Here is a 14,420-nt window from a genome sequence, read left to right on the forward strand (position 1 = left end):
CCACTGTTTGGCAGCTCCTGGATTTTTGTCCCACATTCAAGAAGAATGAGGTCACATGAACAAGTGGAGAGTGGCAAGGTGCAGAAGAGTTTTATTGAGCAACAGAACAGCTTAGTGGAGAGGGGACCTGAAGTGGTAGCTCCTACCTGAAGGCAGGGAGTCCCAAAGTGTGGCTGAGTCCAGGGTTTTGATGGGCTCAGAATGAGAAAGCACCATTTGATTGGCTAAAAAGCATTGAGGAAGTTTCCCCTCGAGGTCATGGACTTCAACTGGAACTGGCAGCCTGGTTTTCAGGCTTCAGGCTGTTTTTAGCTTGAAGATGCGGTTTCACTGGGGACCCGCCCCTTTCTGCCTAGGAATTTGTTTGCCTCCCGCCTCTGTCATCATCTCCAAACTTCTTTTATGTGAGATTGAAAATAAACCATTTTGCCTATCAGCTAAATCTTCTTAAAAGAAAACATTATGACATTGATTCTACACTAAACCTGTCTTTTTAGACAGGCATTCTCATATCTTTGTTTCTTCCTATGCTATTTATTTGCTCCAGAAGACAACTAAATTCAACACAATGATGTAGTAAATCGGACACACTACCAGGCAAATAGTTGATAATTTTCCATTCCATGGTGTACATGTACCACATTCTCTTTATCCAATCCATCATTAATGAGCAGCTGGGTGAATTCCTTGTCTTTGCTATTGTGAATAGTGCTATGATGAATGTATGAGTTTTATCTCCCTTTTTGGTAGATAAATTTATTTTCTTCTGAATATATACCCAGTAATGGGATTGTTGGGTCAAGTGGTACTTCTATTTTAAGTTCTTTGACAAATCTCCAGACAGCTTTGCTCAGTGGCTGAACTGATTTACCTTCCCACTGTGTATAAGTTTTTGATTTTCTCTGCAGCCTCACTAGCATCTGCTGTTTTCTGACTATATAGTACTAGTCATTCTGACTGGTGTGGGACAGTATATCATTGTAGTTGTGATTTGCATTTGTCTGATAATTAGTGAGGTGGAGCACTTTTTATATGTTCATTGGCCACTTGTATGTCTTCTTTTGAGTAGTGTCTATTCATGTATTTTGCCCACTTTTTAATGGGTTTATTTGTTTTTGCTTGTAGATTTAAGTTTCTTATAGATTATTTATTATAAGACCTTTGTTGGATGTATAATTTGCAAATATTTCCTCTCATCCTGTAAGTTGTCTGTTTACTCTGCTGATATTTTATTATGCTGTTCAAAAGTTTAGTTTAATTAGATCCAACTTGTCAATTTTTGTTTTTGTTTCAGTTGTTTTTGAGCACTTAGTCATAAATTCTTTCCCAAAGCTGATGTCCAGAATGAAACAGAAGAAAATTCTAGATTTTCTTCTAGGATTCTTATAGCTCAAGGTCTTACATTTGAATCTTTAGTCCATCTTGAGTAAATTTTGTATGGGATGAAAGATAGTGGTTTAGTTTCATTTTTCTGCATATGGCTAGCCAGCTGTCTCAGCCCACGGATTAAATTTTTGTCAATATTCCTTTTGCCATTGCTTATTTTTGTCAATTTTGTTGAAAGTCAGATGGCTGTAGGTCTGTGGCTTTATTTCCAGGGTCTCTAATCTGTTCCATTGGTGTATGTATTTGTTTCTACCAGTATCACACTGTTTTGGTTACTATAGTGTTATAGTAGTTTAAAGTCAGGTAATGTGATGTCTCCAGCTGTTTTCTTTCTTTCTTTTCCCTTAGAATTGCTTTGGCTATTTGGATTCCTTTTAGGTTCCATATGAATTTTAGGATAGTTTTGTCTAATTCTGTGAAAAACGAGATTGGTAGTCTCATAAGAGCAGCATTGATTCTGTACATTGCTTTGGGCAGTATGTCCAGTTTAATAACATTGATTCTTCAAATCCCCATGCATGGAATGTTTTTCCATTTTTTTGTGTCATTTATAATTTTTTTCAGCAGTTTTTTGTGTTCTTATAAAGCTCTTTCACCTCTTGTAAGATGTTCTCTTAGGTGTATTATTTTGTGTGTGTGGCTATTTTAAGTGGGATCGTGTTTCTGATTTGGCTGTCATCTAAGAAATTCTTAGTATATAGAAATGCTACTGATTTTGGTACATTGATTTTGTATCCTGAATCTTTACTGAAATCACTTATCAGTTCCAGGAGCCTTTTGGTGGAGTCTTTAGGGTTCTCTAGGTATAGAATAATATTGTCAGTGAAGAGAGTTAGTTTCATTTATTTTCCTATTTGGATGTCTTTTATTTCTTTCTCTTGTCTGATTGCTCTGGCTAGGACATACTTGATATTAATTTTTAATTAGATTTATACTCAACATAAACCTTGACAACCTTTGAGTAGGGAGTTGATATGATTGGAGCTTAGTTTAAAAAATTTTAACTGTCAATGATGAATGAGGAAGCTCAGAGAATACTGACGCCAGAGATAAGGAAAATCAGAGGAATCTATATGTTTTTAAGGTAGTCTCTTTTTTTTCTGCAGTTAGATTGTAATGTCCTTGAAAGCAGGCATCATATCATTGTGGTATATCTCGATGCTCATAGTATATATCAAGATAAGTATTTTGCAGTGTATTGTAGGCATTTATTATACAGTATAATAGCATTTCAATAAATTCTTATTCAATTGAAAGAGTTTCAATGCTCAAGTATAAAAGCTATTTGGGAAAAAATGTACTGAGTTGTCAAATCTGAAATAGATTAACTTGTATTTTACAGCAGGACTTCAGTGATTAGGGGGTTATTTTTCTATTCTTCCTAAAAACCAGATGCTGATATTTGTAATCAAGAAATATTTCTTGTGTGTGTACTTATTTAAGCATACATTTCATGCATCTGGGAAATGCCATATAACAAATAGAAAAATCTACATACTTAAGAATTTGGTATACTGTAGCTTAAAAGTAACTTATACAAAGGGCATGTTCATCGAGCTGCAAATGAGAATATAGTACAATTGCATAGTTCAGTTAAGTAAATGATGAAATTGGGAAAATATTCTACAATATTAAAAAGTTATAAACCAAGAGAAAATGTCTAAGATTTTAAAATGTATAAACAGTTAGGTGAGTCTACTTGTATTTTTATGTATCAATCTCATCATTATTCAGCCAAGAGCATGTATTTAGTATCTTCATTTGCCAATCATTTTGATTTATACAAATCCTTGCTCTCAAAACCCTCACTTGATATAACTTTAACAGTTCTGCTTGATCAAAAATGTGTACTCTTGTACTCTGATGCAAACGTTGCCAAGTTTTTGCTGACAAACCATTACATTGGGTGTAAAATTAAGATAGAATCATATTTTACAAATGACTAGGATGCCCCTTTGTGATGATTAGTTTTAGGTGTTGATTTGACTGGGCCACAGAGTGCACAGATATTTGTTTGAACATTATTCTGAATGTGTCTGTGAAGATGCTTTGGATGAGATTAATATTTGAATTGGTAAACTGAGTAAAGTAGATTGCATTCCCTAATATGGGTAGCCTTCATTAAATCAGCTGAAGTCCTGAATCAAACCAAAACATGACCTTCCTTTAAGTGAGGGGAACTCCTCCTGTCTGACTGATTGAGCTAAGACATTGTTCTTGGAGTTTCCTGCCTTCTGACTGGAATGAACACATTGACTGCTCTTGGGTATCAAACAAGACACACCATCCAACTATTCAATTAGTTATTCTCCTGGGCCTCCAGCTCACCAACTTCAGAACTTGAGACTCCAGCCATCATAGCTGCATGAACCAATTCCTTATAATATATACATACATACATGTAGACATATATCCTGTTCTGCTTTTATTCTGTAGAAATCTGACAAACACATCTTTCTAAAACTTGGTCAGAAGGATTATTTTACCTAGGAAGGAGATGGTATTTAGGCAGAAGTTACAGGGTTAAAGCTCTCAAATACAATGTTAAGATGTTTGTAGGAGAAAGGTCATCAAATTGACCTTTCATATGTGAACTGGGCCAAATCTAACCTCCACAATATTATCTAAAAACAAAACAAGACAAAATATTATTTAACCACATTTTTAAGGTGAAAATACTTAATGTTTGTGCATGTTCGCATTATTTATTGAATCCACAGATTACCAGTTGACTATTGAATCTTAAATATTTGGGTAAATTACGTACTCTTTACAATGATATAATTGCATCAATCAGTTTCATCTCCTTAACATGTATACTAATATTATTTAGCTTACTGAACATCTTTTGTGCCAATTGTATAAAACTATTAAGATAACAGTTCTCATTTTCAAAAGCACTAATTAGAAAGGTTGTAAATATTACACATTCTTTACAGTGTGTTTTGCATACATACAAAACACACTATAAAGAATGTTGGCATTCATTGGAGTTGTATTTTCTGTGTTTGTAGATCATATTAAGCCATTAATTCATGTTTACTGGGGATTTCAGAGTAAAGAGGGAGAAAAAAGTTCTGCATTGTTTCAAGAAGTGGCCTTAATATAAGTCAGTAAATTGATGAAAGCTTACTATGATTCTACAGGCAGATGTTAAACATCTCATGGTACTTGGGTGAGTAATACCAATGTCATGTCATGTACTTAATAAAGTAGCTCCTGATAGCATTATTAATGATTTAAGCATTCTTAGAGTGCTTCATCTCTTCAAACACATTTTTTATAATGTCTAATGCTGTTTCTGTCCTGTGACTAAGCAGATAATCATGGCCATTTTTATTCAGTCAGTCACTTCTTGAATTGTTCAGTGTTGCCATGGGTATAAAAAACATCATGCAAAACACAATTCTATTCAATAAACATTTGCTCTTTTTTTCCCCTAAGAAAAACTGATTTGTAGAAAAAAAGACAGTTAAACCAAAGAGGCTTTCAATGGAGTGATTATTACAAAACTGCTGTTTAGCTGCTGCACGAACATTTCCTATTCTGGTGTAAAATAGATGTAGTTAAAATAGTGAGTTTACTATTGTTTCTGTTGAAATTTCCCCTAAAAATGACATAGTCATAAGTATTATGAAGATCTTTAGCTGGCAGATTTATGAATTGGATTCATAAAAACTATAATTATAATTATAAAATTATAAGTGTTCATAAAAACTTTAAAAATTTGAAATCAACACCTTTGTTAATTTTGGTGATCTTTGTGTTTGAAAGCATATGATTGAGAGAAAATGAGGGTAGTCTTCTTCAAACAATATTTTGCACACTGAATAAACAATCAAATATCCTTAGATTGGCACTTAAAGCCACAATCTCAGCTTGGAAATGACGTCTAGGCAAGACCTGGCTTTTTTCATTACCATTTGTGTAAAACATCAAACCCAAGAGGTTTGTTATTATTATCTTATAAATCTGGAAACATATTCTCACATCAATTGCAATTCAATATATAAGTTTAATCCATTCCATATTAATAAATACTCACTGTGTGTCTATATGTGTTTATTACTGCACCATACTAAATTTAAAAATAGATCAGTCCTCTTCTTTTTATGAACTTTACAGGCAATCATGAGATTTATAATTATAGTTTGTGTTAATTCCTATGATAGAAAAGTATACAGTATTAACTGGAGCTCTCATATATTGCTAGTAAGAATATAAAACAGTCCAACAACTTTGGAAAACTGTTTGGCAGTCTCTTATAAAATTAAAAACACACATAATATATGACCCATCAATCCTATTTTATCGAAGATAAAAGAAAACCTATGTCTATGGAAAGATATATGCATGAAATTCCCAGCAACTTTATTAATAATATAAAAAACATATTCCTCAGTGGGTGAATAAGCAAACAAGTTGTGGCATATCAATAAAATCAGACAGTTTTCAGCATTAGTAAAGAACAGATTGCTAATACATGAGTGAATTGCAAAAAATGTAAAAGAAGCCAGACACAAAATACAACATATTTGTTTGAAATTCTAGATGAGGAAATTACGATCCACAGTGCCATAAAACCAGACTGGAGGCAGGGCAGAAGCAATGGCATTCGCTGAAAACAGGCACAAGAAAACTTTTTGGGTGATAGGAATGCTCCTCATGCTAATCCAGTGATTTTATTTATACAGGTGTATAAATCTCTCAAAACTCATAGAACTGTGTGATTAAAATGGATAAATGTTATTAACTATATGTTATAGCTCAATAGTCTAGTTTAAAATGTGTATGGTGGTATAGCACTGACGAATAAGGGACATACATAAGTTTAGGAAGTCAGAGATGTCTTTCTGATGAAGAATTTGTTAATGGAAAATAAATCTGGTGAATTAAGTCATCATAAAACATAGAGGTAAGAGGAGGCCTCTGAGAGATGGCCTGATATATCCTGCTATAGCTGAAGAACTGGTGTAAACCCGGGCTTTAAGGCAGTGGGTAGTATACAATGTTTCAAAAACGGAAAGAAAATTGTAGTTGGAATTCAAAGGCTCCTGGGAAAGTGAAGGTGAAATGAGCCTGCAGAAGCAAACAAGTGCTACATCAGGCCTGTATGTCATCTTAAGGTTTTTGCTGCATCTGCAAGACAGCTTGATTAGAAACGCCAGGATAAAGGTAGAACCACCTCTTTCTGCTTGCTGACTTCCTTGTGATGAATTCGTTAGCTACTAAGTATCTTCCATATATTATTGCAAAGTCTCGCTTTTTTTTTTTTTTTTGAGATAGAGTATCGCCCTGTTGACCAGGCTGGAGCACAGTGGCGCAATCTTGGCTCACTGTAACCTCCGCCTCCCGGGTTCAATCAATTCTCCTACCTTAGCCTCCTGAGTACCTGGGATTATACCCATAGTGTATCACTATGCCCGGTTAATTTTTGTATTTTTTAGTAGAGACAAGGCTTCATCATGTTGACCAGGCTGGTCTTGAACTCCTGACCTCAAGTAATCCACCTGCCTTGGTCTCTCAAAGTGCTGGGATTGCAGGCATGAGCCACTGCCCCCGGCTGAGTTGCTTATTCTTAATTAACTTTAGAACTTCAGTGACTTGTGGATTGCTGTCCTGTAATCAGTGTAAGTAGTCTTTCTTTTTTTTTTGGGGGGGGGCGGTTATAAATACAGTACAGCAACTTGAAAACTCTCCTCTACATTTTTACAGAAATCAGTATGTAACAAAAATCATACTTGTTTGCCACAGTCCATGACCACTCTACACTTCTGAAAATTTTTGACTGGATATTAGTAATTTGAGTCCTGTTAGAAAGAGAAAAAAAGAAAACAATCCTTTTATTGTATTCATTCTGAAACAAAGCTTTATTGAGCACATATAGTATTCTAAGCAATGTGCTAAGAATAGTGGCATTAAGATGGTAATCTCTGAAATTTTATAACATTGCCTGGACTTTCAATCTTAAAGGAAATACAAGATATGTGCATAAGTGGCATCCACAAAAAACCCATCTTCATACTTCATAGAATGGTTATTCTGTGTTTAAGTATCTTGGCAGATAATTATTAATGTTAGCATTCCCTGTGACTGTAATGAGAGTGGCATCCTCCTCATGAACTAAATTCAAATCCAAATTGTCAAACTTTGCCAGTTTGTAACATTTTTCTAGATTTGGTCTTCATAGATGTTAATTGACTTATATCTGCCTAATATATTTTCTGTCTTATTAAGAAAATTATTTTTCATTGGCAATTAATAATTTATATATTTGTGGGATGTAATGTGATGTTTTGATATATGTATATATTATGGAATAAATAAATCAAGCTAATTATCATATCCACCACCTCACATATTTATCATTTTTTGTGGTACAAACATTTAAAATCTACTGTCATAGAATTTGTTTTGAAATATACAAAACACTAATTATAGCCACCATGCTGTGCCATAAATCTCAAAAACTTATTTCTTTGATCTAACTGAAATTTTGTATTCTATCAACATCTATCTGTTCATTCCTTTCCCTGCTTGCCAGTTTCTGGTAGCCATCATTCTACTCTCTGCAAGTTCAACTTTATAAAGATTCCACATGTAAGTGAGTTCATGCAGTATTTGTCTTGTCTTTTTGAGAGTGATCTGCCTGTTGTATGCTATAGTACATTTAGTAGGTTTCAATCAATAACTGCATGTGTCTACCCAATAGCCTCCTCTTACAACTCAGGCTAAGATCACAGCCTGGCATTCAGTTATGTCCATGTTATAGCACCAACCTACCTTTCTTATATGATTTCTCATCACTACTCAAAAAATTCCTTATGGTTTAGAAAAGCTGGGTTTCCTATTTATATCTGAACAAGTTCAGTAATTTCTTTCAGCTCTATTTCTCAAAACCGGATGTCTGTCCTTGCCTTCCCTAACTACGTTTCTTTTTCCATCCCTTCTTTTTATAATGTATGTCTTAAACTATCAATTTTATCAACCATTCTATACCATCTCTCTGCTAAATGCTTATGCAATGTATATAGAAGTCCTATTTTATTTTCTAAACTTAAAATATCTAAACATATTAGAAATTACATATGTGAACACAATATATTAACACCTGACAGGCATTATACATACACAGTATATTTATATACATTTGCAAACTACAAATATAGTAATACTCTGTTGCAATCTAACTTATGAATTCTAAATAAAATATTAACAAATATAATCCAGTAACATTATAAGAATAATATGCTACCATCAAATGAGATTTATCCTAGGAGCTCAAGGGTGGTCTAATATTAGGATATTATTTACATGATATACTATATTAAATGTTAAAGGAGAAAAATGCATGTATTATTTGAACTGATTAATAACATTGAAAAAATATAGCATCTATCTTCAATTAAAAAACATGAGCTTGGAATAAATGGAATATTTTTATAGACATGCATAAGTATACTTAAGTATAGTTACAGAAATATACAATTTATATATACACATACACACACAAACACATACATAAATACAATATTTTATATATATATATATATTTTCGACTAAGTCACTACATATGTACCTATATGTCAATGCACAGATAGTTATACAAACTTAGTATAAATTCACACATTCCCTATATGTACATATAGACATGTTACTTAAAAGGATATAAACAATATACTTATGTACACACTAAGTAAAAACATAAAATCTGTGAATAGATTTATGCGCACCCTTAAACACATTCCTCATTATGTTAAGCATTTTATGGTTGATAAAATCGATAGTTTAAGACATCAATTATAATAAGAAGGGATGGAGAAAGAGACCTAGTTAGGAAAGGCAAGGACAGATATCTAGTTTTGAGAAATAGAGCTGAAAGAAATTACTGAACATGTTCAGATATCAATAGTAAAATGAAAACACTTTAAAACCTAGATTAAAACTTTATGAAAAACACTGAAGGACTGCTATGTGCCAGGCACATTTCTTGGCTTTTAGAATACGTCTTGGAATAAAACAGAGATGCCTATCCTTATGGAAAAATACTTCGGATATGTTTGATACAAAGCATGACATAGAAAATCCACCTTCATTTCGCCCCCAAAACATCCACAAAAGATACATATTAAAGGTAAATTACAGGACATCTAGACATGGATGATTACTATATGTATCTCCTGTTTTACAATCTTCTGAATGTTATACCCTATGCAAATACTGGAAGTCAGGAAGCAAAATTACCATTAATTTTTTTTTTTTGCTTATATAATTGTATGCCCAGAAAATAAAAGAAAGAAACTTAAAAAGTACAAACTATAAGAAATAAAGAGAAGTGTCAGTAAAATTCCTGGTGCATTTGGCTGTATAGTTTCCCCCAAAGTTTGTGAGCATATGATACTTCAGAATGTGACTTTATTTGCAAATAGGGTCTTTGCAGACATAATTTGTCAAGATGAGCCATAACTGATTAGGATAAGCCCCAACTCCAACAGCTAGTGTCCTTATAAAAAGACCATGGGAAGGCACAGACACACACAGAACAAAGCTATGTGTTGAGGGAGGCAGAGATTGAAGTAATGCAGCTACAAGCCAAGCAATGCCATGTATTATAGGCAACCGCCATAAGCTAGCAGGAATTCAGGAAACAGATGCTCTCTTAGAGTCTCCAGAAAAAATCGACCCAGCTGCAACATTAATGTTGATTTTTACCTTCCTAAATTATTTGAGAGAATAAATTTTAGCTGTTTTAAGTTCTTGGTTTTTGGTAATTTGTTACAGCAGCCCTAAGGAAGTAATGCAACTGGTTATAATGTGAAATATAAAAATCAATGGTACTCCTACATAAATACATATTAATCAGGTAGAAAATATAAGGGGGCATATCATTCACAAAAAAAAAATACAGATGTGAAAGTTCAAATTAAGAATTGACCCTGCTTAGATATACATATTTGAATAAAACTTTAAAACACCTTTCTGAGAGAAATATGGAATGCTAGAATAGACATAAAGCTATAACTTGGTTTTGGTCAGGAAGTTGCAATTAAAACAAGAGTTTATTCTCTCTAAATCAACCTTATAAATTAAATGTGATAGAAGTAAAAATAGCAAATTGACTTTTTTATGTTTAAAGGGGAATGAAAAAAATTATATACAGGTTACTTAGAAAACAAATATAAATATAGACAAGATTATTTTTAAAAGTAAGATTCATAATTAAGGAAGACCAAGACCTCCACATACTGAAATGTATTTTGAATTTACTAGATTTCGTACCACTGATGAACAAATTGAAACACAGATTAGAGAGTTATAAAAGATCAAATTGCAGTCAGTTTAAGATAAAGAGAGCACCTCTAGTCAATGGAAAGAATTTTGTACATTTATTTTGAAAGACAGACTGTCTGATTGGGGGGAAACATTAAGTTGTATTTCCTGTTATACTTTGTATCAAAACATGAATATTTTTTCCACAAGAACATTCATCTCTTGATTTTTTTGTTTTGTTTTGTTTGTTTTTGTTTTTTTTGTTGTTGTTGTTGTTTGTTTGTTTTTGTTTTTGGGACGGAGTTTTGCTCTTGTTACCCAGGCTGGAGTGCAATGGCACGATCTTGGCTCACCGCAACCTCTGCCTCCTGGGTTCAGGCAATTCTCCTGCCTCAGCCTCCTGAGTAGCTCGGATTACAGGCACGCGCCACCATGCCCAGCTAATTTTTTGTATTTTTAGTAGAGACGGGGTTTCACCATGTTGACCAGGATGGTATCGATCTCTTGACCTCGTGATCCACCCGCCTCGGCCTCCCAAAGTGCTGGGATTACAGGCTTGAGCCACTGCGCCCGGCCTCTTCTCTTGTTTATTTAGTGTATTCCAAATGTCCAGCACATAGCAGTCACTTGATAACCATGTTTCATAAAAAGAAACCTTAAAATCTGTGGGAGAAAAAAAGAATTTATGTAACATACTTCTATGTGGGTAATACTTGCACAAAGTATTAGAATGAGAAACACAGAACAAGAATAGCTCACTAATAAAAAGATTGAGGCCGGGCGCGGTGGCTCAAGCCTGTAATCCCAGCACTTTGGGAGGCCGAGGCGGGTGGATCACAAGGTCAAGAGATCGATACCATCCTGATCAACATGGTGAAACCCCGTCTCTACTAAAAATACAAAACATTAGCTGGGCATGGTGGCACGTGCCTGTAATCCCAGCTACTTGGGAGGCTGAGGCAGGAGAATTGCCTGAACCCAGGAGGCGGAGGTTGCGGTGAGCCGAGATCGCGCCATTGCACTCCAGCCTGGGTAACAACAGTGAAACTCCGTCTCAAAAAAAAAAAAAAAGAAAAAAAAAAGATTGAGACAGAGTGAATTTCTTTAATTACCATGTGTTCATAAAGCAATAAAAAAGTTGCCTTCCAGAGAAACAGACAAGTTGAATTTTAAAAATTACAAATATTCAGCAAACATTAGAAAAATTTTCAACTAGGTTATAAGAAATGCAAATAAATACAAGATTTTAAAAATTTATCAGATAGTGAAACAGGCAAATGTTTGGTAATATTCATAGTTTGTGAAGGATTGGAGAAATATACAGTTTCAAATATAAGTGCTGCCATCTATTTGAAAGAAAATTTGGCAAAATGTCTCCAAATTAAAGATGCATATATTAACAAACTTAGATCTCATTGCTACAAAATTACTCCACTGGAATGCACACAAATTATATCAATATATTTACCACCAACATATAATATTTGTTGACTTATACCTATGGGACAATGACTATTCTTGAGGCTGATAAGAATGAGATAAGAAAGGAAGATAAGGTCCTTGAACACCATAAATGTCAGTAACTAAGGAGTTAACATCCTGGTTAGAAGCTGGTGAGACGTGAAAAGCTGGTCACTGAATCAGTAGAGTACTTGGTAGTTAAATGTTGACATATCTACCCAAAAGAACATTAGGTAACCACTGAAAAGAATCTTGTGGACATATATAAAAATGGAAATAATATACACTTTAAAAACAAAGCAGGATGTGGAGTAGTGCATGTATTAATAGTATGATTTCTTTATGTATAAAAATATTTCTCTTAAAGATTCACACAGAAATTTGCATCTTTTTTGGAAAGAGAATTACCTTTTCTGGAAAGAGACAGGATGAGGAAGACAGTTTTCTATTGATTTTATATCTGTCCATAATGTCTGAATTTTTAAACTGTGTCCAAACAATGTCAACAGAGATTAATGAAACCATTTAAAAATGTCTCCCTTATATAATTAATATTAAATGCTAAAATGTTTTGCAGAAAAAAAAATCCAGAAGAGAAAAAAATAAATTTTGACTTCCTGAGACTGTAGCTAGGTGAAAAATTCCTTTCTTTTTACCGTCTGAGGGAACATACTCTCTCAAACTTATTATAAAAGGAGAATATTTCACTTTTTCAGTTTTCTCAGAAAGCTAGCCTTAAAAAGCATGGTTTGCTTATTGAATTCTAAATTGAAATCTGAAATAAATCTTTCTAATTTCATTCTTGGAGTAAACAGAAGCAAGAGTTGCTGAAGTGCTGACATCATGCAAACTCTACTCCTGAACTGTAATAAGTGGGGCTCCTCATGTCCCGCAAGGCATGGACTTTTAATTTATTTGTGTTTTGTAAAGTCTTAGCACATGTTGATGGTCTTTATCACTTGTATTATGGGAGAATCAGAAGAAAATATTTTATGCATTTGCTAAAGACTTTAGGAAATAGAAAACGTGTAAACTTGATTTTATAAATTTATCAAGACCAAAAAATACCTGTTAGGATTCTCCATCGAGATGCTGGATGTTGCTGAAATTTAATTATTTTTTGAATGAGATGTTTTTGATAGCCACTGTCTCTTCTCTGTAGTTCATGCAAGGTGGATGTTATCTGTGTTATTTATTATTGAAACAGTGGCATATCTTGGTTAGACTCTAAATTCAAAGCAGTTCTTATGACTAACGCTATGTCTTCCATAAAAATAATGAATTATGTAATGTTCAAATTTTTCCACTATAACATCACCATTTCTGGCAAGCTAGTCTGCTATTTTTATTAAATGTTGCTCATCTGCCATATGGACTCCCATTTTGAAGTTAATTATGAAACAGAGATGGCGACACATTAAATTTGTGAAGTATCTTTCCAATTAAAAATATTATAGGAGACCACACCACATAAAATGGTTTCTACAAATTTCTATATCCCAAGAACAAGTGTTCCTTTCTCTAATTACATGTAAAATGACACAAACTGCTAAAATGTTTTATTCAGGTGGAGTCACAAACCGTTGGCAGTGCACCATTATTTCAAATGGAAACAAAAAACTTGCAGAATTCAGTAGTTTACAGGGTCTATAGTACATTTCATTGTCAATAGTCCTTAAATGATCATTTAAACTGTTGTCAAATGTTTTTAAGTTTGAAAATTTTGTCATATCATTTGTTAAGGCAGGATCAATATGAACTTATGGTCATTATAATGAATGCTAATAACTCGTCATTTATCATCTTTGAAATCACCCAAATTGTACTTTATCTTAAAACCTTCTCCTTTAATTGCATACATCCTCTAAGCTAATTGCCATTATTCTGCATAACCTTTCTTTTCAGTTTATATCTAGACTCCGTTTCCTAAATTAGAACTCTCTCCTCCTTTATAGATTTTTTTTCTGACAAAGCAGTGTTGATCTCTTCAGCCATGTAACTTTCATAAAAACCACTCTCACAAAACTACCTGACTTTTCTATGTATGCATAATTGTGCGTTATATGTTAGGTTGATGAAAAAGAATAAACTATTTTTTGCTAAAATAAGTGAAAAATATTGGATCATTTTCTTTATCAGTTTACAGAAGTGTTAAACAGGAAACAAACTCTCTTATTTCTCTAATTACTATCAATAAAAAAGAAAAAAAATAAGCCCCCCCAAAAAGGAGAATCTGAAGTCAAGTGGGAATTTCTCAGACCAGTTTTGAGTTCTCAAACTGATAGTTAACTGGGATCTATACT

Source organism: Callithrix jacchus, chromosome 7 (assembly GCF_049354715.1).
Source record: "Callithrix jacchus isolate 240 chromosome 7, calJac240_pri, whole genome shotgun sequence".
NCBI lineage: Eukaryota > Metazoa > Chordata > Mammalia > Primates > Cebidae > Callithrix > Callithrix jacchus.